Source organism: Coptis chinensis, chromosome 8 (assembly GCF_015680905.1).
Source record: "Coptis chinensis isolate HL-2020 chromosome 8, ASM1568090v1, whole genome shotgun sequence".
Taxonomy (NCBI): Eukaryota; Viridiplantae; Streptophyta; class Magnoliopsida; order Ranunculales; family Ranunculaceae; genus Coptis; species Coptis chinensis.
The window spans coordinates 6,644,448-6,668,373 of NC_141463.1; the positions used below are offsets into that span (position 1 = coordinate 6,644,448).

General features: G+C 36.7%; 1 long non-coding RNA gene across 1 annotated transcript; it reads left to right on the forward strand.

Annotated features, from left to right (window-relative positions):
* Window positions 1–18,975: 18,975 nt before the first annotated feature.
* On the forward strand, window positions 18,976–20,069 carry LOC147479588 (uncharacterized). The gene is made up of 2 exons (XR_015206198.1): window positions 18,976–19,373; window positions 19,484–20,069. It is a non-coding gene; the product is annotated as an uncharacterized LOC147479588 (long non-coding RNA).
* Window positions 20,070–23,926: the final 3,857 nt, after the last annotated feature.

Sequence of the window (23,926 nt, forward strand, 5' to 3'; positions counted from 1 at the left end):
TTAATCTATCGGCTCTCGTTCATAGAACTCATTAGCGTATCCACTGCACAAACTCAACATCTTGTCCGCGAAGGGTCTCATACCATTTGCACTTACTCCTAGAACTCGACATCATGTCCATGATGGGTCTCAACCCCTTCGCTCTTATTCGTAAATCTCAACATCATGTCTGCAAAGGATCTCATCTCCTCTATTTATCTTTCATAGAACTCATTATTGTATCTACAAAGGATTGAAGAATCCTCAGATCTGAGAAGTTTTCGACCTTCCTTATCTGCCAAATCCTCAGTCTATCAACTGTCTGTATCTCGAATTCCATGGCCTCTGCTCTTATTCAACTTGTCCTCGACACTTTGCATCTCATATCCAACTTCCACAGACTCAATGCTCCTTCTACATAGTTAATTTACCACCATATTATTCTCGAGTGTGCTCATCTACTTTGTGATTTGGAATATGCTTTTTATGGATGCCCTTTGTACTTTTATGGTCGAATCTCGATCGGCGTATCCTTATTCGTCTCAATCCTTTCGCTCACATATCAGTGAATGGTTTCTTCCCTTCCATTCTCATTTGTAAAACCCAACATCATATCTGCGAAGGGTCTCATCCCCTCCGCTCTCATTCTTCAAATTCAATCCTAATCCCCTGCGAAGTGTCTCAACCTAGTTATCAATTTTCCTTTATAGAACTCATTACCATGTCTACGACATGTCTCAACCCAGCCAACAACTCTCCTTCATAGAACTCACTACTATGCCCATGGAGGGTCTATTCCCTTTCGTTCTCACTCTTCAAACTCAATACAATCCCCGTGATGTGTCTCAACCCAGCCATCAGCTCTCCTTCATAGAACTTACTATCATGTCCACGATATGTCTCAACCCAGCCACCGGTTCTCCTTTATAGAACTCCCTACCATGTTCACGGAGGGTTTATTCCTTTTCGCTCTCTTTCTTCAAACTCAACACCATGCCCGCGATGTGTCTCAACCAAGCCATAAGCTCTCTTTCATATAACTCACTACCATCTCTGAGAAAGGCCTCATCCCCTTCGCTCTCACTCTTCAAACTCCATCATTATGCCTGCGAAGTGTCTCAACCCAGCTATCAACTCTTCTTTATAGAACTCATTACCATGTCCGCGACGTGTCTCAACCCAACCACCAGCTCTCCTTCATAGAACTCACTACCATCTCCGCAAAGGGTCTAATCTCCTTCGCTTTCACTCTTCAAACTCTATCATCATGCCTGCGAAGTGTCTCAACCCAGCCACTAGCGCTCCTTCATAGAACTCCTGCGGATGGCTCCTCCCACACGCATCCATTTAGATAGTATGAAATATATTCAGGGACAGCTCAGCTTGCCCCTAGTTTGATTTGGACACGAGGTTCCTTAGAGGCCTCACACCCTGCACTCATATCCAGTAACAACTCAGTCTGCCCCCAAGTTTGATACGGACAAGAGGGTCCATGGAGGGCTCATCCCACCCGCACTCATTCGGATAACCCCACAGCATATCCGCGAAGGGTCTTCCCAAACCCCTCTGTGCTCTTTTAGAATACACATCCGGGAACAACTCAGCCTGCCCTATGTTTGATTCGGACACGAGGGTCTGCGGTGGGCTCATCCCCCCCGCACTCATTCGGATAGCCCCATAGCATATCCGCGAAGGGTCTTCTCGAATCCCTCTGTAGGAATTGTTATGGTTTCATGTAATGATTTGCAAACTGCGAATACCCATGTGCAGCGGAATAAAGGGTTCTCACAATTTTGGTTAGAATCATACTTTTGATCAGCTGTGATAACTCTGAGAATCCAAGCTCTATGAATCAGCAACCTCTTGATCTTTTGTTGTATTCCTATCTTAGAATGGACGTTGTGTGGGCAACGATCTACCAACCCCTTCTTTCTCTTTTGGCCTCTCTCACTCACAAAGTTAGAACCGATTTTGGAACTCTCTTTTCTTGAGCAAAACTTGAGTTTCTCTTAGTGTAAAAAAACGACCAAGAAGAAGGGTTTCTTTTTATAGGCTACAACAGGGACCATGAGGAGAAATTAGGGTTGGGCCTCCTGACGGGCTTGGGCTTCCCATGTTCGCCCAGAACATATGGCCCAAGTTCGTTAACAAATGACTTATTCTACTAAAAGCCATTGTTGCACTACCGCCTTAATTCCAAATTACGTGTATTACGTTTATGGGCTCCATATTATATGCTCGTTGATCTCCCCGTGTTTAAAATATCGAATACCTGTTGATTAAATCAAGTTACTGACAACTACATTAATCAACTTCTTATGTCCTTGAGTAATACCACTCAACCTTATTGTCATGTCAGATTAAATCCACCTGCAGGGTTTACATGACAATCCTTATGAGCTCCTCAAGGAGACATCATCAACCCGACTTCCTGCGGGTCACAGATTTCTTCTATAATTAATCAACAACACACCTTACATATAATATCATTATCCAATCCATCGAGTTTGTTGATTCACAAATGACTCTCACTCATTGATTATTTAAAGCAATGTACAATGCACGTAAGTGCCCGTTATTATATCCGGATTAAGAGAACAAACATCCATAATAACAGAGGTGTTTGTTCTCTTATATAGTCAGTATAAAGAGAAACAACTTCACTTGGTCCTGTTCAATACACACAAAGTGTACTAGTATAATCATGTAGTCAAGATAGACTAATACCAAATTATACTACAACCGTACTAATAGTTTGTCCAAATCCATTTAGGTTGTAAACGTTTACTTATACTTTATAAGGTACTGATGATATGATCTTCTGTGTGTCACCACACACTATATTATCTACAACATAAAGTATTAGACGCATGCATATAACTAATAATATATATAATATGCATAATATTTGTTCATATGATTCTTATTCAAAATATAAAGAATTAGAGTTAATACAAAAGTAATACTTTTAGTATATGACCCTATCAACCGCTCTCCTTTGGAAAGTGTAACAACATATCCATTTGCATTTGTTGTAGTCTTGTTGTGGTACCGTAGGTCTTTCTCTTTCTCTATAACCTAAAACTTTCATGTTTGAGTGTTGTACAAATAACACGTGAGTAATAATGCAGAACATTCAACCGAATTGTATGCATACAAGAAATAACGGCGATCATATGTTCGAGACTATGTACAATCCGTCTTACCCTGAGGTGTACGACCATGTTACCTGTCTTACTCTGAGGTGTACGGTCACGTTACTAATTCAGGTCTAGATAACCTAGAGTTAACATGTCTATGGAATATCACAAGGTTTGGGGACAACCTAACTTTGTCCCCACATACATCTCTACCAAGGATGGGGACAAAGCTTACATGCCCCCAATGTGACTCTAGTTGACGGCCGTGTCACTACTTGTCCATCTATCTTGTACATAACGGCAAAATAAACAAGTTACCTTCCGTAGTATGTCTCTGCATATCTTTTGTAATCATCTTACTATTCATATTCAAACACTCCAAGCCATCGATCTCAGTCCCAACTTATTGATCTCATTGTTCCTCTGTCTTCAAACTTAATCACCCTCGATGTTGTTGAATATTCTCCGAATATGTTTGCTCCCCCGTTGTGACTCGTCGAAACACCTCCCACTCCATGAAAATAATTGAACCTATTGATATCATTGCTCCTCTGTCTTCAAACTTAATCACCCTCGATGTTGTTGAATATTCTCCGAATATGTTTGCTCCCCCGTTGTGACTCGTCGAAACACCTCCCACTCCATGAAAATGATTGAAAGTAACTAATCAAGTCCCAAACATGCTCTCACAGCTATTTCGCAAACACTTCGCTGTTCCCATCTCACTAATCACGAAAACACACTTTTGAATACTCTGCAAAATTTGTCAAAATATTTAACAAGTCCTCTAATGGAGCCGTGTCATACAGTTATAGAATGCAAATAGTTGTGCAGCCCTGTAGCGAACCAGCTACTCTTGATGCCTCAAGGTTGAAGTCAGTACGATCATCGTAAAGAAGGAGAATAACGTCTTTAATTTCCTCAATAAAGAAGAAGATACAACACAATCACCCTCTTGTTCTAATAGAATTTGGTAGTTCCGCCCATGTTGAAATTGTTGAGAATCTTTTGAGATTGAATGAATTGTTGAACACCAACTGTTATTTTGTGACTAGCTTGTACTTGTGCGATGGTGGCGTTGTGAGTGGCCCTGATAGCGTAGTTCGTTGTATAAGTGGATGGGTGTAGCAGATTAGCCCTCGGTTTGCAAAGCAATGGACCTGTTTTAGAGCTTAGAAGCAATAGTATACAATCAAGTTTGACTAGAATAAAGTGGTCAATATTATATCCGTAGGCGATATATCGTAGTAGGCGGTACTGGTTAAGGTAGTAGCACAACAGCCATATAAAAGTAAGGATGCTAAGATGTCGATGATAAAACTATAGAAAGAACTGAATCTATTTTTCATTTCTTGAATTGTTCATTGTACAATTAGTACCTATTTATACTTGTAGATTATAATGTTAGTTACAGAACTGATTTGCACATGATTTGTTATAACAGAAAAACTGAAGTTAGTTATTCTACTGCTGAGTCACCACTGTTGACGTATCTTTAACTTCTGATATCTTATTTCCCCCTTTCAAGCTGAAGGGAGAGGAGCAGACTGAAAGCTTGGATATCAAGTATTGAAAACGCTGTGATGACAGACCTTTAGTAAACAAGTCTGCAATTTGATCCTTGGTGCATAAGTACTGAAGTTCAACTGTTTTATTGACAACTAGCTCTCTGACATAATGGTAATCGATTTCAATATGTTTTGTACGAGCATGGAAAATAGGATTCTTGGCCAAGGAAATAGCACTGAGATTATCGCAATGAATGAATGGTACTTTCAACAAAGGTATATGCATATCTCTGAAGAGTACACGAATCCAATAAACTTCAGCAGCAGTATGTGCCAAAGACCTATACTCGGCCTCTGTAGAAGATCTAGCAACTGTGTGTTGTTTCTTTGCTGTCCAGGAGATCAAATTATTGCCTAAAAATACACAAAATCCAGTTATGGATCTTCTATCCATAGGACAACCAGCCCAGTCCGCATCTGTAAAAGCTTGAATATGTAACTCTCCTTTCTTGAACCAAATGCCATAATCAATTGTACCTTTTAAGTATCTTAATATTCTCTTTACTTCTGACAAATGTGTAGTTCTTGGAGAGTGCATGAATTGGCAGACCATGTTAACAGCAAAAGAAATATCTGGTCTAGTCCAAGTAAGATATTGTAAAGCTCCTACCAATGATCTGTAAGATGTAGGATCAGCTAGAAGTTCACCTGTATGGTTATCCAATCTGCAAGTGGTGGAGATTGGAGTTGGATAAGGCTTGGCATTGACCATATTTGACTTTTGCGGTAGACATACTTTGTTTGAGAAAGAAAAATTCCACTTGAGTTCCTTTGAACTTCTAATCCCAGAAAGTAATGAAGTGAACCCAAGTCTTTGATTGCAAAACATGAACTGAGTTGACTGATTGTATCATGAACATTCTGAATAGAACTTCCTGTAATCAAGATATCATCCACATATACAAGAATATATGTGATGAAGGAGTCTTCCTTGTGAATGAATAATGAATGGTCTGCAAAGTATATGAAAACCAATGCCTAATAGGTCTGAAACAATTCTTCATACCGGTACGAGGAGCCTGTTTAAGACCATATAAGGACTTAAGTAATTTACAAACATAAGTAGGTTTCATAGTATCAACAAATCCTCTTGGCTGATTCATATATACATCTTCCTTCAAGTGACCATGGAGGAAAGCATTAGATACATCTAATTGTCGAATATCCCAGTTGAAATGAACTGCAAGAGAAATCAGGAGTCTGATAGTTGTTGGTTTTGCCACTGGACAGAAAGTTTCATCAAAATCTATACCACTCTTTTGATGATAGCCTTTAGCAACTAGTCGAGCTTTATATTTGTCAATGGAGCCATCTGACTTCTGTTTTAATCTAAAAACCCATTTGTTGTCCAGAACATTTTGAGATGAAGATGGAGGTACTAAAATCCATGTTTCTGTCTTAAGTAGTGCATTGAATTCAGATATCATGGCAGCTCCAACGGATCTTTAACGGCTTGTGTAAAAGCAAGTAGGAGTGGGAGGTAGTTGAGATAAAGAAGCATGCGAGCATGTGGGTAAAGGGTGTCTATTTACGTTAAAGCTTTTAGGCTTGAAAATGCCATTTTAGACCTTGTTTGCATTGAATGAGGTTTGGAAGAAATTTCTCGGAATGGAAGATTCAATATGCATTTCAAGATGTTTGAGGTAAAGGAATGACCGAGTCAATATGCATTTCTGAAGATGTTGGAGGTAAAGTGAGATCGGGGCGTAGAATAAGATGGAAAGACTTTTGAAAATGTGAAATGAATTGAGAAATAGACAGACAAGATTAGAATCAAATGTTCTTGGAAAGGAAAATTTGCCTCATTGAAAATAACATGGCGTGAGATATAAACTCTACACATGTTTTACATCAAGACATCTATATCCTTTGTGATTAAGAGAGTATCCAAGAAAAACACATGCCTTGGATCTTAACTCAAGCTTGTTTGAAACATATGGTCTTAACCAAGGAAAGCATTGACAACCATAAGTTTTTAACATAGAGTAATCAGGAGTTTGTTTATTGAGTTTTTCCCAAGGTGAAATATGATTCAAAGAAGGAGATGGAAGTCGGTTAATTAGATAAACAGATGTTGAAAAAATTTCTACCCAATAATTTGAAGGAATGCATGATTGAGCTATAAGAGTCCGAGACATGTCAAGTATATGTCTATGTTTCCGTTCCATAACACCATTCTGTTTAGGTGTGTGTGGACAGGTAAACTGATGTTTGATACCTGAAGTGTATAAGAAATCTTCAAAACTATTACTAGTGAACTCACCACCATTATCAGACCTAACACATTTTATTTTCAAATTAAGAAAATTTTCTATAAAAGACTTGAAATTATGAAAGACTTTATCAAAATCAGACTTGAATACAAGAGGAAAGAACCAAGTATATCTAGTATAATCATCTACTAGAGTTGCAAAGAACTTGAATCCTTTAAAAGAAGCAATGGGAGAAGGACCCCAAAGATCCACATGTATAATTTGCAAGGGTGCAGTAGTTTTACATGTAGAATTATTAAAAGGAAGCTTTGTACTTTTGCCTAAAGCACAAGCATTACAAAAAGGAAGCTTTGATGAAGATTCTACTTGAATGCTTTTTTCTTGAATAAGCTTGTGAAGGATTGTAGTGCCTGGATGGCCAAGTCTCATATGCCAAGTAGCTGATGAAGCCTTATTGGTAAAGAATGCATGATGTTGTGCTGAATGAGATTTGAAATGAATGGGATAGAGACCATTTTCAGTTGGCCCTTGGAAAAACATCTTCCCCGATGCAATGTCCTTGACAAAGAAAGAAGTGGGAGTGAAAATGAGTACACACTGATTATCATTTACAAACTTGTGGACACTTAAGAGATTATGTGTAATTGTGGGAACATGCAGTATATCATTCATTTTAAATTGATGTGAAGAATGATAAGTACGGAATAAAGAAGAACCTGAATTTTGTATAGGTAGTCCTTGACCATTTCCTACCATGACCTTATCTTTTCCTTTGTAATCATTATGAAGAGAAAGATTGGCCAGATCTGGTGTAATATGATTTGATGCCCCTGTGTCTGCATACCAGTAGGAATCATCAGGTGTATAAGAATCATGTTGTATAGGTTCATTCTGTGAATCTGAGTTGATCTGATTGTTGGTGTCACTAAAACTTGCCAACATAGCTAGTTTTGCAGGTGGTATCCTTCCAACATAGCTATGATTCATTCGATTGTGACAATCAATGGCCACATGACCAAATTTGTTACAGATTTGACATTGAGGTCGTGTGCCATTTGAGTTAGAACCATTTGAGCTGGAAGCATTGTTGGAACCAGAATTCTGTTGATATCCATTGGTATATGAATTTCCTCGTCCACTATGATTATTGCCTCTACCATTTCCTCTATAATAGCCTCTGCCATTTCCTCTCTGATATCCTCTGCCAGAACCTCTGTTGTTCCCAGAAGAACCTCTATTTGAGTTATTATAATAACTCATTGCTGTAAATGCTTGATGTATCTGCTCAGAATTCAAAGTACCCTTGCTGTCTTCAATTGTCAGTTCTTCACTGAGAATGAGACCATGTAATTCATCTAACATGACTGGATCATTGTTTGATCTTGTACGAATTGAAGTTGCAAAGGGTTTGTATTCATTCATTAGGCAATCCACTTAAAATCTTAAAGATTATATCACCCTCACTCATAGGTTCACCAAGCCGGCAAGATTATCGGTTATCATTTTAATCATTGAAGATACTTTCGGGCATAGAAGACGCTCCTTTCTTAAGACTTTGTAATCGAGTCTTAAGTTGGCTGGTGTGCGCTCTAGAGATTATAGACAACCGCTTTTCTAAAGTAAACCACAATTGTCTTGATGTAGGAATCCCAACAACATAAGGTAATAGATCCTCAGACAGAGTAGCATTAATCCAGATTAATAACATTTGATCGCGTTTCATCCATGATACATAAGCAGGATTAACAACAACTGTACCATTATCAGAGTTAATAAACTTTTGAGGACACAGATCTGTACCTTCAATTAAGCCATTGAGATCATAAGTATAAAGAACAGGAATAAAAAGAGACCTCCACATCAGATAGTTCTCTCGTTTCAACTTGATTGGTACCATGTTAGAAATATTCTGAAATGAATAAGAAGTGTTCTGTGGTGGTGCAGCCATTGGAAGATTGATTGAACTCATAATTTGATTTGGAGTATTAAAGTCTTGAGTTGGTATTGAAAACCTCTGTGAATCTTGATCCAAAGAACTGAAACCGTGATTCAACAAAGCCCCGAACCCGGATTCGAAAGCAAGAAATCCTTGATTGAAAGATCTTAAGCCTTGATTCTGGGTATTAAAACCATGAGTTTGAATATTGAGACCTTGATTAGGTAGATTGAATCCATGATTCTGAAGACTAAAACCTTGATTAGGAAGATTGAAATCATCGTAACTCTGATTTCGAAACTGAATTGATCGATTTGCAGCATCATTAGAAGAGTTGTTCACTGGATTTAGAGCATCAGTGGAAGAGTTTACACGATTTGAGTTGATGACATTGATGTTGTCATCAATTGGTATTGAGTTTAGATTGTTTGTTGTTGTTGGAAGGATGGTTTCAGCAAGATTTACTGCTGAGAAATTAGGATTTGAAGGTTGCTGAACTTGATTTGTTCTAGCCATGACTTCTATTTGATTAAGAAGATAGATTTGAAGAAAATAGGATTGAGCTCAAATGAACATTAATGGAGATCAACACCGTTTGGTGATTTTGGCTCTGATACCATGAACATGAATATATTCACTAAAGATTGTGCCAATGCAGGTAGTATGAAAGGACGTATATATCAGCTTAATAGCGATTCCAGATGACCTTAAAGAGAACTTGGTGACTAAAGTATTGATATTTGTATCTCTGAACTTGCAAGCTAAGTTAACAGTGTACAAGGATAGTGTATACGTTATAAGATTTGCAGTGAGCTAAGTTGGCAATGCAAAGTATTAAGGCCAATATTGCTCGAATTCATGCAATTGGTTGAAGAGATTGTAGTGCCCAAGTAATAATGGAAAAATAAGTGGATGGACCTATCTGTATCATGCGTACAAAATAGAGTTAATAATTAGATAGCAAATGAACTTAGCTGTATGTAATTTTCATGTCCTGGCTAGCGATGGTAGAATGTTGCCTCTTGTAGCTTTTGGATTACGGTCTGAAACCTAACCCCAAGAGTGGAAGTACTAATCTCGAATGACCACGGCCTCTTAAACATATCGTCGACCACCTTCCGTTATGTTGGGGTGTAACCATTTCTATATCAGTCCACGGTACATTATCTAGGTGACAATGAAGGATTTTGCTGCCTCACACTTCTGATAATATTCCAAAGTAACTAACAAGTCATAAATATCCCCACAGCCATTTCGTCAAACATTTGTTATACCCATCTTGCCAATCCTCGAGTCATACTCTGGTGGTGGCATGCCAGGTTTTGTATTTCCTTTGTTCTTTAACTGCCAATCTTGTTGATTCTGTGAATATCGCTTGAGGCCTAGATGGATATGGTTATGGGTTTACTGGTTTAGTCCTTGAAAAATATTTGTATCTCTAACCACTACCCAGAAATATGAATGTGGGAAATTTGTCTACGCCATTGCAATAGAATAACAAAGTCCAAAGGGAAGCGAGCACCAAATTATAGAGTTCTTCCTATTCTGGGTAGTGGGTCGAAACTGCGGATGGAACTCTTTCTGACATTTTCTCAAACAACTACGACATTCTTTTCTGAAAATCACACCTTTGGGGTTTCTTTTAGTTGTCGGTTGAAAATTAGCTAGTTTGCACGTGAGATTTGCATAACAACATGACTACCCGTTCATCTCTACTCTATTTCGACGCATAAACATTTCGATCTAAGGTTGTTGCTTGTTGTTATGCGTATTCCCCTTGATAAAATCTTTCACCCAACAAGGATTCTCATGAGTCATGAATAGCCCTGGAACTTTGCAACCTCACTCGTAAAAGTAGATTCACCACTGAACCCACGAATATCCACACCAAGAACATGATTTCTCAGACTAGTACTATACCACGTTGTCATGGATTTGTCCCCATAGACAGCGCCATTTGTTGCACCCCAATTAGGTGGCCATTAATCTTACACATCGCCTCTTCTATAGATAGAGTCTAACTAGAATTATGGGGGCAAAGGACTCTTGTTTAGATCGGTTGTACCATAAGGTTGTCTACGTATCCCTCCTCGGGAATCAAGCCATTGTAGTTCACACACCCCCTTTCTCTTTGCCCTCTTCATCCTTTCTTATTAGTTGCCCCTCCTCTTTTCTTTTCCCTTCTCCTCACTTTTATATCTCCTCTTTTATATTTGGGTTTACTTTATGGGACATAGTATGGTCTTGGGCCTATTCTCTTGGCCCAATACATACTATGGTCTTGCGGTCTATCTCTTGGCCCAAAACCTATATGATCTATCTATAAATATGGCTACTACATCTTCTGTGTAATTTCTTAGTAATTATACAATCTCGCATATACGACCATGTTTAATTGCTTTGCCTTTTTTCTCCTTGAAATTTATGTTTGTGATATGGTTGCAATGGTATATATTGGTGTTTGGTACTGATTAATAACGTCTTTGTATTTCAAGATTGCCTTGGTATTGGATTAGTTGAACGGTGATGAGAGGAAAGAGATTCCAAGATTGGATATTTAATTGGGAGAACCACTTGGAAATATCAATGAGTTGGCTGCTTCAACTTGGACCTGCTGTATGTGGAAAATTTATTGTGCTTAGGCTGCTTACCAGATTGAGTTACACAGTTTTTGTAACGCGTTGATTTGATTATCGAGTGTAATTCTCATTTAAATATGGGTTGGCCTTGGTTCACCTTCAATAGATTCGATATTGCGACCAATCTTCTTAGTAGTTAATCAATCATCTTTTATTTCCATTCATATTGAAGTTTTTTCGAGAAGGTGTATGGATCAAATGTTCCCAATTAAATGCTATAGTTCTAGATTTGTTTCTTAACCAGCTAAAATCTATGTGTTGCAATGTAAAGACATTGCACACCCATGTATATTTTTAAGTAGGTGATTCCATGTGAGGGTGAATCCATTTGTTCTCCTTTTCATCCGTGCAAGAAATAGTGCAAGTTCAAGTAATAGTTGAGTACCAGAGACGTGTAGAATTGTCTCAAAAGAATGGTGTGGACTCTAGAAAAGAATGAATTTGTGGACAGACATGAAATTTCTGTCCACGGGACACCATCACCTAATTGGACCATGTCTCACATTTGACCAACGGGACAAAACAAACTTGACACGTCAATTTTCTTTTTTCTTTTTCTCTTTTTCTCATAACAAAACAAAAACAAAAACTAAATAAAACTAAAACTAAATAGCTAAAAATAAATCATGAGTTCTTTGGTCTTTTCTCTGGTCAGCATGAATAACAATTTGACTGCTTTGAAGAAGAATGTAGTAGTAATGATATGGAAATGCGCGTGTATGTAAGCCAGTGTCATTTTATTTTTATGAGATGAATATTTATGAGTTTTATTTTTAGCTATTTAGTTTTCTTTTTATCAAGTGAGCGGAGTGAACGTTCTGGGCCAAGGGGGGCTATGCAGACAAAAATTCATTTGGTTGGTTTTTCTCTCTCTCTCTCTCTCTCTCTCCTCTCTCTCTCTCTCTCTCTCTCTCTCTCTCTCTCTCTCTCTCTCCATGCCCTCTCAATCTCTCCTCTCTCTCTCCCATGCCCTCTCAATCTCTCCCTCTCTCTCTCCACTCTCCACTCTCCCTCCCTCTCCGCTTACACCCCCACTGCATAGTATTATACTAGTTTAGTTTTTGTTTTGTTATAAGAAAATGAAAAAATGAAAAAAGAAAACTGACGTGTCAAGTTTGTTTAGTACTTTAGTCCCGTTGGTCAAATGTGTGGTGTAGTCCAATTAGGTGATGGTGTCCTATGGACGAAAATTTCATGCATGTCCACAAATTCGTTCTCACTCTAGAAAAGGTGATACTTGGGGTAATTATCATGCAATAAGTATATGGGAGTTCCAATAAGTATATCTTAACAGTATAAAAAATGTGGGGTGTGAAGAATAGTAGATTCTGTTTATGTCACGGTGGTAGAATCGTAATTTTGACATTTTATAGTGGTAATTTCTTAATTTTGAAATTTTTTAGTATTTTTTTTTTTTTTTGGAGGTGGCAAAACGGTAAATTCGTAAATTTAATATTTGTTTTTTGTGGGCAAAACAGTAATTTCAACACGGCAGATGTATGAATATCGTAATGTCAACGTGCAAATTTATAAATTTTTCATAATTCTAGGGAGACCGATAATGGAGCCCGTTTCTAGTGACATGCTGATGTGTCCATCTCTCTCACGTGTGTAACAAAACCGCACATCTATCTTAATTTGTTATTCCTTCTTCTCTTCAAGTCTCACCAGAAGTCCAAAACATCAATTCTTCTGTAATTCTGCTTGAACCTCTTATCCCCACCCACAATCTTCTCAAATCTTTGTGTTCTAATAGTGTCAGTGAGAAATAAAGATGTGGAAAACCAAAAAAATCACTAAATAGAAAAGTAAAATTAAGATTCAAATGATCACTTGATTGATTAATTTATTCTAATAATCAAAAGATTTGTCTATTTTGCCTCACTAAAATACAAACCACTTGGACAAATAGTTAGTTTAAGTATCTTGACTATGATAGATTAATTGGTTTAAGCTTTAATTTTTGAGTGTTATATTCGTCTACGATAATACTAATTTGGAGTTTTATGGTCTAATGTGTGGTGGCTTCACAAAGACACAAGAACAATGAAAGAGATAGAAGGAAAAGAAAGTTACACATGTTCAATTAAAAGGGAGGCCATGAGGGTTTTAGGTGAGAGACGAAGAAGGAAAATGGATGGGTTTTGTGTGTGTGTGTGTGTGTGTGTGTGTGTGTTTTTTTTTTTTTTTTTGGTTTGTTTGCTTGTTTTGTTATCCACGTGAGAGGGAGGGACACGTCAACAGGTCACTGAAATCGGTCTCTATAATCGGTCTCCCTAGAATTATTGTTTTAAAACAAATAACCGTCACATCACTTACCCGCACATGTTTTGAGAATACTTGTGTATTACACGTGCATAGATGCTAGTGAGGATAATACATTTCTAAATACTAATCTCTACTAGTAGTATAGCCTATAATGATCGTGACCTTTTAAATTCATCCGGGCTTTTTTCTGACGCATAATACCCTCGATAAATAATAAAATCAGATGCCTACATATTTATTAATGATGACTACTTTGTCTTTTTATGCCTTCATAAATTTTCAGTACCGATATTGTCCTTAAATAAAAATATTGCTTAACACTTTTAAATAGGAATAATCAGTCTTTTCATGTGGCAGTATATTAGAAAACCAAATCCACGCCATTCTTAATTGTACGCCAAACTATAAATGCCATTTAATTAGCAATAATTGGATTATTTAATAAGAGGTTAGGAAAAGGAAAAGTCTGATAAGAGAATACGAACCGAATATTTTCCTTCTCTCCCATCTCTTCTGTTTCTCATAATTTTTTTTTCTCACAATTAAACTACTACTCTCATTCTTTTAATTTTGGGTTTTTCCCTGTAAGACAAAAGGAAATAAAAAATAACCAAAAAATTGTATGCTGGAATTGAAGTCCATCGAAGGTTCGTCGGTTTGTCCTGTCGATCATTCTTCATGTTTGTTGATTTATTCTTTCAATCTTCTGATTTTTTTTTAATTATTATTTATGAGAATTCCTCTTGAGGTTGTGCAAATTTTTTTTGGAGTTGGTAGGTATTAACTTGACGGATCATTATTTGTTTTTGTTATGGATACTGACAGACTGACTGAGCTCTAATCTTTCAGCTAAAATACAAGTAAATTGTTGGATGCTTATCGAAGTCATATATGGTTTAGTCAATAACTTTATGAACTTGAGAAAAAATGAAAGATAAAATTATTTAAATAATTGTTTTTTTTAATAATAAGTACTGCCTTATCCTGAATGATTTTATGCATTGCAGAGGTTGGATGGGGTTTGCAGTGGACTTATAGTGTGTTGAATAAGGTATGCCAAACTCTCAAGTAGATTTGCAGTCTTTTGGCAACTTCCCCATCTCTCTTTTATGAAGCTTCTATAGTCTAAGACCCTTTTTAAAATTTACACGTACAACTTTCTAAGCTAATTACTTCGTTTTGTATTTTACCAGGCGATTGGCTCATGTTGTGTTGCTCACAACTAGCTAAATTTTTGCCAATTTCACACAATTCATGGTCAGTAATCGAGATCACTCTCATTGCTATGTCATAGTGTATATAGATGCATAATGCTTTTGGATTGGTTTTCACTAGCCTTCACTTTATTTTGTCTATTCTTTTCTAATCTTTTCACATGCTAATTGGTAATTTCATTAGAAATCAGTTTTTTGGTTGTGGTTCTATGACTGTATTTCTCTCTATCGGAATTAGTTATTTGTTTAATATGTGTTCTCATCAGTCTTTGTCAAGAGATTAATTATGCCTAATACTTGGTATGCATGTTCTTTCTTCTGGTCAACAGAAACATCTTCATTCTATTGAAAGTAAGCATTGTATTGTTTTGTCTTTATTTCTATTGTATACTGAAAACATTGATATATATATATATATATATATATATATATATATTAAACTTTTTACAGTCTTCTACAAAAGTCGAGTCACATGGTAAGCTTGAAAGCAATGTTAGAATCTGCCTCATAACTTATGGTTTCAAAATCGGTGCTGCTAGCTTAGCCAGTATTCCGCTAATCCTTTCTTAAGTCATTAAAGTGTTTTCTTTAACCAAAATAGAAAAGAAAATCCTTTTTGTTGAAATTTTAGCCATGTGGTCATTCCAGAGTCTATTTTTATTTCAATTCTATTAGATATTGGCGTGTCTAATTCAATTTTAACGCCAAATATAATTGTTTCTAAATGTTGTTATTTGTGGTCTACTCGATCTTTTCTTTGATAAATATTTTTCGCAGACTAATCGATATTTAATATGCATGGTGTGTTTGTCGTAATATAATGTCTTGGAGCTTATGTATCTATCGTCCATCCTTTGAGTACGTGGAGCTTTAGAGATTCACTCGACTATCTACTTGATATGCCACTCTTCTAGAAAGACCTGTATACATATTGATTATGTGGATTAGAGATTTAGTTGCACTCAATAGGAATGGGAAACTATCAAAGATGTGTTAGTATGAAACTCAAATTTTGTCGTTTAATTAAGCTGTCATGGTTTCAATATTAAACACATAGTTTGTCTAAGTTTTAAGGTCTACATGGGTTAAATTGGGTTTTCATGATATAGGATGAATGTGGGAGAGGACGATTTGCTTAAGAGGGTGTCATAATGTTTAAATTCAAGTTGAAGAGATGGGGTAATTTGGGCCTCTGGAATTGAGCACTATGGTTACATGGTCATCTCCTTTGTGGGTTGGTTTCCTTGGAGAGGCTTTAGAGCTGGTAAGGGGCATGCCATGACACCAAACATGGAACTATTGGGAAGCTTGCTCCATGCCTGCCCAGTTCACAAAGATGCAAAACTAAGTGAGCAAGAGTCAAACCAATAATACATTTTCCATATTGATGTTTCTTTGAGGGTGTAGGTGGCTGAAATATTTACCCTTTTCGCCCGTTCAGTCCATTTTAGTCTTTTGTTATTCCGTTATTTTGATCATACAAATATTAGTATATATTTGTATCGGAAGGAATAACTTTATAATTGTTTTGTATTATTTTTGTATCGCATCACAGAGGTCTACTCAATATAAAATGTTTACATTTGGTTTAATAGTTATGATACCTAGAGTGAATAGCTACATATGGTTTCATCACATGTACTTCATTAAAAACCTTGAGCATTCCGGATAAATTAAAAATCTTTCTTACTAGAACAAGTTTATGTGGAAAAGCTTTGCGGATATTTATGTAATATATATACTTAGTTCCATTTGTGTTTGAATTAAAATAGGAATTCATCATGGAAGACCCAAAGGAAAACAAAAATCAATCAGCAAGGCACTGGAAGCTTGCATAATTGCGGTAGAATCGCAGAGTCTGTTGAGGTATGGTAGTTTAACTTTATCTTTTGGAAGTAACTGTTGTAATGAAGTTTGGATTTCAAACAAAAGAACATGTACTTTTGCCTACCTAAAGTAGATGTTCTTCAGTTGACCATTGTTTCGCGTAGTTCAGTATTACCCTAATTTTGTGTAAAAGGATGTGTGAGAGTGTGCATGCTCCATCCACTATCATTTAAATTTGATCAAATCAATTCGCTTTGCCACTACAATGATCTGTTTTTAGTAACACAATGGTGGCTGGTTTCCTATTGGATTTGTAGTATGTGAGACTCGATCTACATTTAGAGTTGTAATATATTTAAAGTTGTAATCTATTTAGAGGGACTTGTGTTTTCCATGTGCTCATGTGCTTACTTTTATTTTCTACTTTATACCTTGATTTCCTATTGGATTTGTAGTATGTGAGACTCGATCTACATTTAAAGTTGTAATCTATTTAGAGGGACTTGTGTTTTCCATGTGCTCATGTGCTTACTTTTATTTTTTGCTTTATACCTTCTATTTCTAAGTACTTTGTGCCTATGGTTAGTATTTACTTTTGCCATTTTCTTATTCCCTTTCAGTTTGTTGGAGATTTCTCTTTATCTTTTTCCTTTTTTTTTACTCGCAAAGTTCGCGAAAATTTGTTCTTGGATAAATTTAGCCAATTAACTTTTTTATACATTTCAGTAAATGGACAGACTAAAATAACATGCCATTTTTTTCTTTAACAGCGTATTGTAGACAACATTACAATTTAGTGTTCCTAAAGTGTTGGGCCATTTGGGATTGGATCCATAATCTTTATTGTGAAGTTGAAACATTTTCATAGACCTACTGAGTTTAGTTAGACGGTACTATTAATTTTATCTGCTATCTTTTTTGAATCAGTGTTACTCCATTTAGAATCTTATGATATCTTATACTTTTGCATGTCATTACGCTTTCGTTGTCCACTTGGCTCACCTGGTGTATGGCCGGTAAACTTAGTTGGTACCCAAAATCTTGGATACCTTCTTCAATGGGTAGCTTTCAGCTGACTCTTCAGTTTGGAATATCTGTTATCGCCATATACTTGCCAAAAAGTTGTATTGATCAAAGCTTTCAGCCTGGCAACTCCCACTGCAATTGTGGTTGATAGCGGAGTTGGTTTTTCTCAAGGTGTATTGATCAAAGGTGGCCAAACACTTGAAAGTTCCCATAAGGTCAGCTTGACAGTTTTAAGGTTTTAAATCTATGTTTTTCTGTCTAGGCAATCTGCAGAAGTAGCAATACAGAGATTGAATGGAACTATGATTAGCCAGCAAACCGTACGCCTTTCATGGTGTAGAAGTATGACAGCTAAACAGGTAAATCTATGATATATGCTTGCTATTGAATAGGGAGGGCCTTGAATTAGATTTCTATTTGTGCATATATGGTGTGAGGATGAACTCTATAATGTTTTATTCTTAGAAACCAGTGAATTTTGTTTACTGTAACTATTTCCATACTTATGAACATTTTGAGGAGGTTGAGGAATTGAACAATTTATTCCCCGGCGGGTTTCAAAGCAACAAGTGCATGATGTTTCATTGTCACATTCCTCACATATTAATCATGACTGGAACACAATTACCCCAACTTCCTTCAAAGTTCTTTTCTTGATTTTTAACTTGTCAAATACTGTTCTAAAATGTTGGAGTTCCATTTTTACATGGCCATTGACCGATGTTTTACTGTCCAAATTACAGGATCAGCCTGGCGGCTGGGCTTAGCCATCAGATCCCCATAAGTGGAATGGTGCTTATTATAGTTATAGGCAAGGCTATGATGCATATGGTTATGGGGATGCTCCAGACCCTTCTTTATATTCATACGGTGCATACGCGGGATATGGGCGGTATCCTCAATAGGCAAGATATTGCAAACACTTAATTTGTCAAATAATCCTTATGTTCAACGCTTCTTTAGAGAATTTTTTTGGAATGTGTTTGATTGGCCTAAAAATTTGATTATTAGTGTTACTTCTTATTTATAGGTTTATGAAACACTCGAGAATTGGTATGCGTCTATGTATTATGGACACTCCATATTTTAAAAATAATCCATGTCGGATATGTATCCATGTATTTGTGTCAAACATGGCACACACGTGTTGTATGTGATATACCTAATTTTTGGTTCTTCGCCATATCGAACACTTTGTATCGGTGTCAGATGGGTATGCGTACCCGTGTCAATGTAAATTAGGTGTGCGATACTAGATTCAAACAAAGGAGGACTAAATGATGGAAGAAATTATCTATTGATACTTGAACTATATATATTATTTTTTGCATCTGTACATTTTAATTTTCTTTAAGATGAGCCCTGTTTCATCCTTTTAAATTTAAATTATGTAAGTCATGAAGGTATAATATACATGAATATAATTCCATTGGTAACCTAACTGTTCTCAAGACATTTTCAGGCGGAAGGCACGCAAGAGATGGTAGCTATGGCAGGTGTTGTCCCATCTGTGGATCAGAAAGAAGAACTATATGATCCGTTGGCTACACCTAACGTTGACAAGTCAGTTTTTCCCCTTTTGTTAGCTTTCATAACTTTATTCAATCAGGTCTACTATTTACTTCATGGGTTGTGTCTAAATCTACACTCATTGTTAACTCCTTATATGCCAGGTTAAATTCTGCATATTTGGCCGTCCATGGAAGTGCTATGGTTGGCGACCTTTGTGGTTGAAAACTTCAGCACTCTATCAACAAGCTTAGCCTGCTGATTCTGGTGGTTTTCCTTATTGGCGTGGTTGCTAGGAAATCTTGATTTGGTTTCTCTATTAATTGAGAACTTCTTATTTTGATAGAATAAATGCTGCTTTATTACTTGGCTGTCCATGCAAATGTCGTGGTGGGGCAACCTTTATTATAGAAAACACTCTCACTGTCTCACAAGTCACAACAACCTTAACCCGTGTGCAGTTTGTATTCTGGTTAAATCCTTTTGGTGGTCTTTCTTACTTTGGTGTCTTTACAAGGAAATCCTGATCTGGTTTGTCTCAAATTATTGTGAACTTCTAATTTTGATAGGTCAAAATGCTGCTTACTTTGAGGTCCCTGGAAGTGCAATGGTGGGGCAACCATTATAGTTGGAAACCTTGACACCCTCACGACAAGCCTAGCTAGCCTGTCTGCTTTCTTTATAGGATTGTGTTTCCCTTTACCTGAACTTCTGCGAGTAAGATGAATATACATCTTTATGGAGTTCAAATTATACACCAAGTAAATTCTATCAACACTATAATAGGGATGGAATTGCAGAGGTATCATTGTAATTGATCAAATCTAAACCCTGCATGGGGGAATGGTCTAATTGGTAGAGCAGGAAATTGTTGTTTGTGACTTGACTTGGAATTTTAACTCAAGCTATATTTTGCATTTTGCGTATTCTTCGCGTTGGAAAAAGGATCGAACAAGATGAGGAGCTCACATATGAGGTTGTTTGTCTTTGTGCTTTTCTCCTCTTCTTGAGATCTTTCTCTGAGCTTCTTTTACCTAATGCAGCAATTATTGGTTTTGGAGACAAATTTGTTCTTGAGTGGTCTTGGTTTTCGTGATCAGCATCGGGATATGAGACTTGACATTGACAACATGTTGTATGAGGTAGGTTTGTTATTTTTCTTAATAGATGTGGATTTTTGCAGATCATATTCCCTTACTTTTTTCTTTTTTCTTTCCCTTTCATTTTTCATTAGTTCTCTTTTTCTAATATTATTTCATGGAGCTTTCTACGAAGGAATTTTTTAATTGTAGTGTCAAATCCTGCTTCCTTAAATGAGGCATTATGCGTCCTGTTTATGATCTAAATTCTATGTATAAAATATTTAATCTAAGATTTCAGAGTAGTGATTTTCTTTTATATGCTTATTGCTATAACAGGAATTGTTAGCACTAGGTGAGAAGATGGGTATTGTCAACACAGGCCTTACAGAAGAAAAATTCTCAAACTGCCTGAAAAGGAGCTTCTATATGCCTGCGCCTCCAAACTTTAGGATAAGGACAGGAGGTGATGATGCCAAATGCAGTGTTTGTCAGGTGCGGTACTTCTTAACCAAAACCTAGAATAACAAGTTCAAACCTCAATCATCATAAAGTGGATTTTGGTAGTGTTTGTATGGGATTTTGGGAGTTCTTTTGAGGTGCTTATTAGTGTAGGTAGTAACTGAATTCCAATAGTATACCAAGATTGCAGTGATCGAATCAGGAACTATTTGATTCCATCTGTAATGGAATCAAGATTGTGCTGAAATTTCAATCCTTGAAATTTATTAATGTTGGTTGTTGCAGGAAGAGTATGCTGAGGGAGATGAGATGGGCAACTTGCAGTGTGATCATCATTATCATTTGGTCTCAGATCAATCGCTGGTCAGCGGGCCAAGATCGGTGCCCAATCTGCAAGGCTCAAGCTGCAGATTTATAGATGCATATTGGACCAAAGATCACACATCTTCATCTCGTGTAGTATGAGGTCTCCCATCTCTTTCTTTTTGTACATATTTTTCTATTTTATTTTTGTGAAATAAGCAAAACAGCTTGGAAAACCATTTCTGTATATATGGTGATCCTAGCTTAGCAATGGAAAAATTCCATTTAATCATTAACAAAATCAATGAAAATTTTCTTAAACTATTGTGTTCTGCATATTTGTTGCTCAATAGAATTTACAGTTTCTCAAACTAAATATAACTTTGTTGTGAATATGCCCATAAAATTGCCTGCTTAATCGAGAAGACCTCTTTCAGTTCTGAACAGATTCTTAAAGAAGCAGGGCTTCGTCAAATTTAAGCATTTCTTGTAGACGATAGTCGCAATTACTCGTGCATTAGCAAACCAAACATAACCAGTAAGGAGATTATGTTACAAAAAGTCTGAATAATGAAATACAAAAATCGTAATAGAATAATATTATGATTTCTATCGTATATGACACTATGGTTTTTACTCGGACGAGAAGCTTTATGTTTCTTACAATTTGAATAAATGGTGTTAGTTAACTTGCAAAATTCAAGTATACAATATTGAAGAGCAAGACGCTTACCTATATCCTTATTTAAATGTTAAGTTCATTCCCTCAACAAGAAAATTTAGCAACCATAAACACAATTACGAACAGTACATATACAAGATAGAAGTTCTATACATGTATCTGGAAACGTAAATGTGCCGAAAAAGCAACGGCAATTAAGGACCAAATAAAGAGGAGTTAGTGGGAAAAAAAAACAACCGAACGAGGGAGCACAAAGCTGATCTTGACACACCCATATGATGCATGACCATGACAATTCCGCATATGGTCATCAAACACACATATTATCTCTTTTTACTAATCTGACCTAAACAAAATTAGGTTAAAGAATGATATATCATATGTACACTAGAATTCAATTTCTTTGATTTAATAAAAGTTTCAGTATTTTTACTTACCCAATCTTAATGCTTAATTTATCCAATACATGAAAGTATTTTTTTTAATTTTTATTTTTTCGATAAACAATACATGAAAAGCTATCCAATACACCAACTAAATTTAACAAGCCTGGCCATAGAAATCATTGAGTGTTAAGTTTGATTTCCCACAAGCTTGATGTTCACCGAGGGGAAGAAATGCTAAAGGCATGTGCCCAGGTTGGTAATTTCGATTTATTCGATTACATATAGACCTACAATTTTATATTGTGATGCATATTAAATTTTAGTTAATCCTCTTCAACTTTACCAAGGAGGAGGTTTAATAGTATACTCATATACACCACCAAAGCTGCAACCATGTTCAATATATGGCTTAGAGTCACTCAATTCCATAGTGTTGGAAATGTGAAGGAATTTGTGTCCTCATGGGTTTGAACCCATGACCTTTTGTATCTACTACACTCTAATGTGGGGGGCTTTAGTCCCACATTGGTTACTAAACTTAAGACTCTTAAGTTTATATTGGTTGTGTCCTTATGGAGGGATAGTGTAGAGAGATATAAGGAGGTGCTCGCGCGCACACAAGGCCTCCTTGGTTTGGGGGCTCTCGGGAGGTAGGAGCTCCAAAACCTTTAGTGCACTGCGCTCCTACACACGTCGCTGGGAGGGGGTAAAAATCCACCCAATTGGGCTTCTCAGCGTGGGTTCAAAGTAATTGGGCTTTTTTTTTTGCCATATTTTGTTTTTGTTTTGTATCCTGGGAGACGTACGCTTGAGGCTGGCAGCAACCATACCGGCGGCGTTTTTCTGTGCCGAGCACAATCCTCAGTGATAAGTTTTACTTGCATTCTTATTACTGTTTTTCGATACTAGCTATAACAATCTAAAGACGAAAAATTAAATTGTCTAGTATTGTGCTCGCTTGTTCTTTATACTGCTAAAATGGAAAAACCTAGTGGTAAGTCTGTCAAACCTGAGATTTTTTATGGCAGAAATTTTAAGCACTGGCAGATGAAAATGCGGTTTTATCCGACTACTCGACCGGTTGAATGGATTTCGATTGAGAAACCCATTTACAATGAAAATGAAGATGAACCCAGTCGCTTACGGTGGTGTGGAGAGATGGGAAAAGAAGGATTATTTATGTCGTAATGATATACTTGATTGTCTTTCCCTTGATTTGTATGATGTTTATCTTTGTGTGTACGGACCGCTACAGAATTGTGGAGTTTACTTGATAAGAAGTATGCTACTGAAGATGCAGGTTCTAAGAAGTTTCTTGTAGGAAAGTTTCTGGAATTCAAGATGGAAGATGGGAAATCTGTTGTTTCTCAAGTGGAGGAGCTACAGATAATCATTCATGAGATTTTGCAGGAAGGTTATAAAATCTGCAAAGGTTTCCAGGTTGCTTCCATCATTGAGAAACTCCCTCCCTCGTGGAAGGAGTACAAAAATAGTCTCAAACATAAGAAGAAAGAGATGACCTTAGAAGATCTGATCGTCAACCTTCGGATCGAGGAGGATAACAGGAAGGCTGAAATCAATGTGGAGACTTCAGAGATGAAGGCTAAGGCTAACCTGGTTGAAGGTAACGCTGCTAGTTCTTCTAAGTCTAAATCAACTAAATTCCCCGTCAAAAAGAAACCATATGCGAACAAG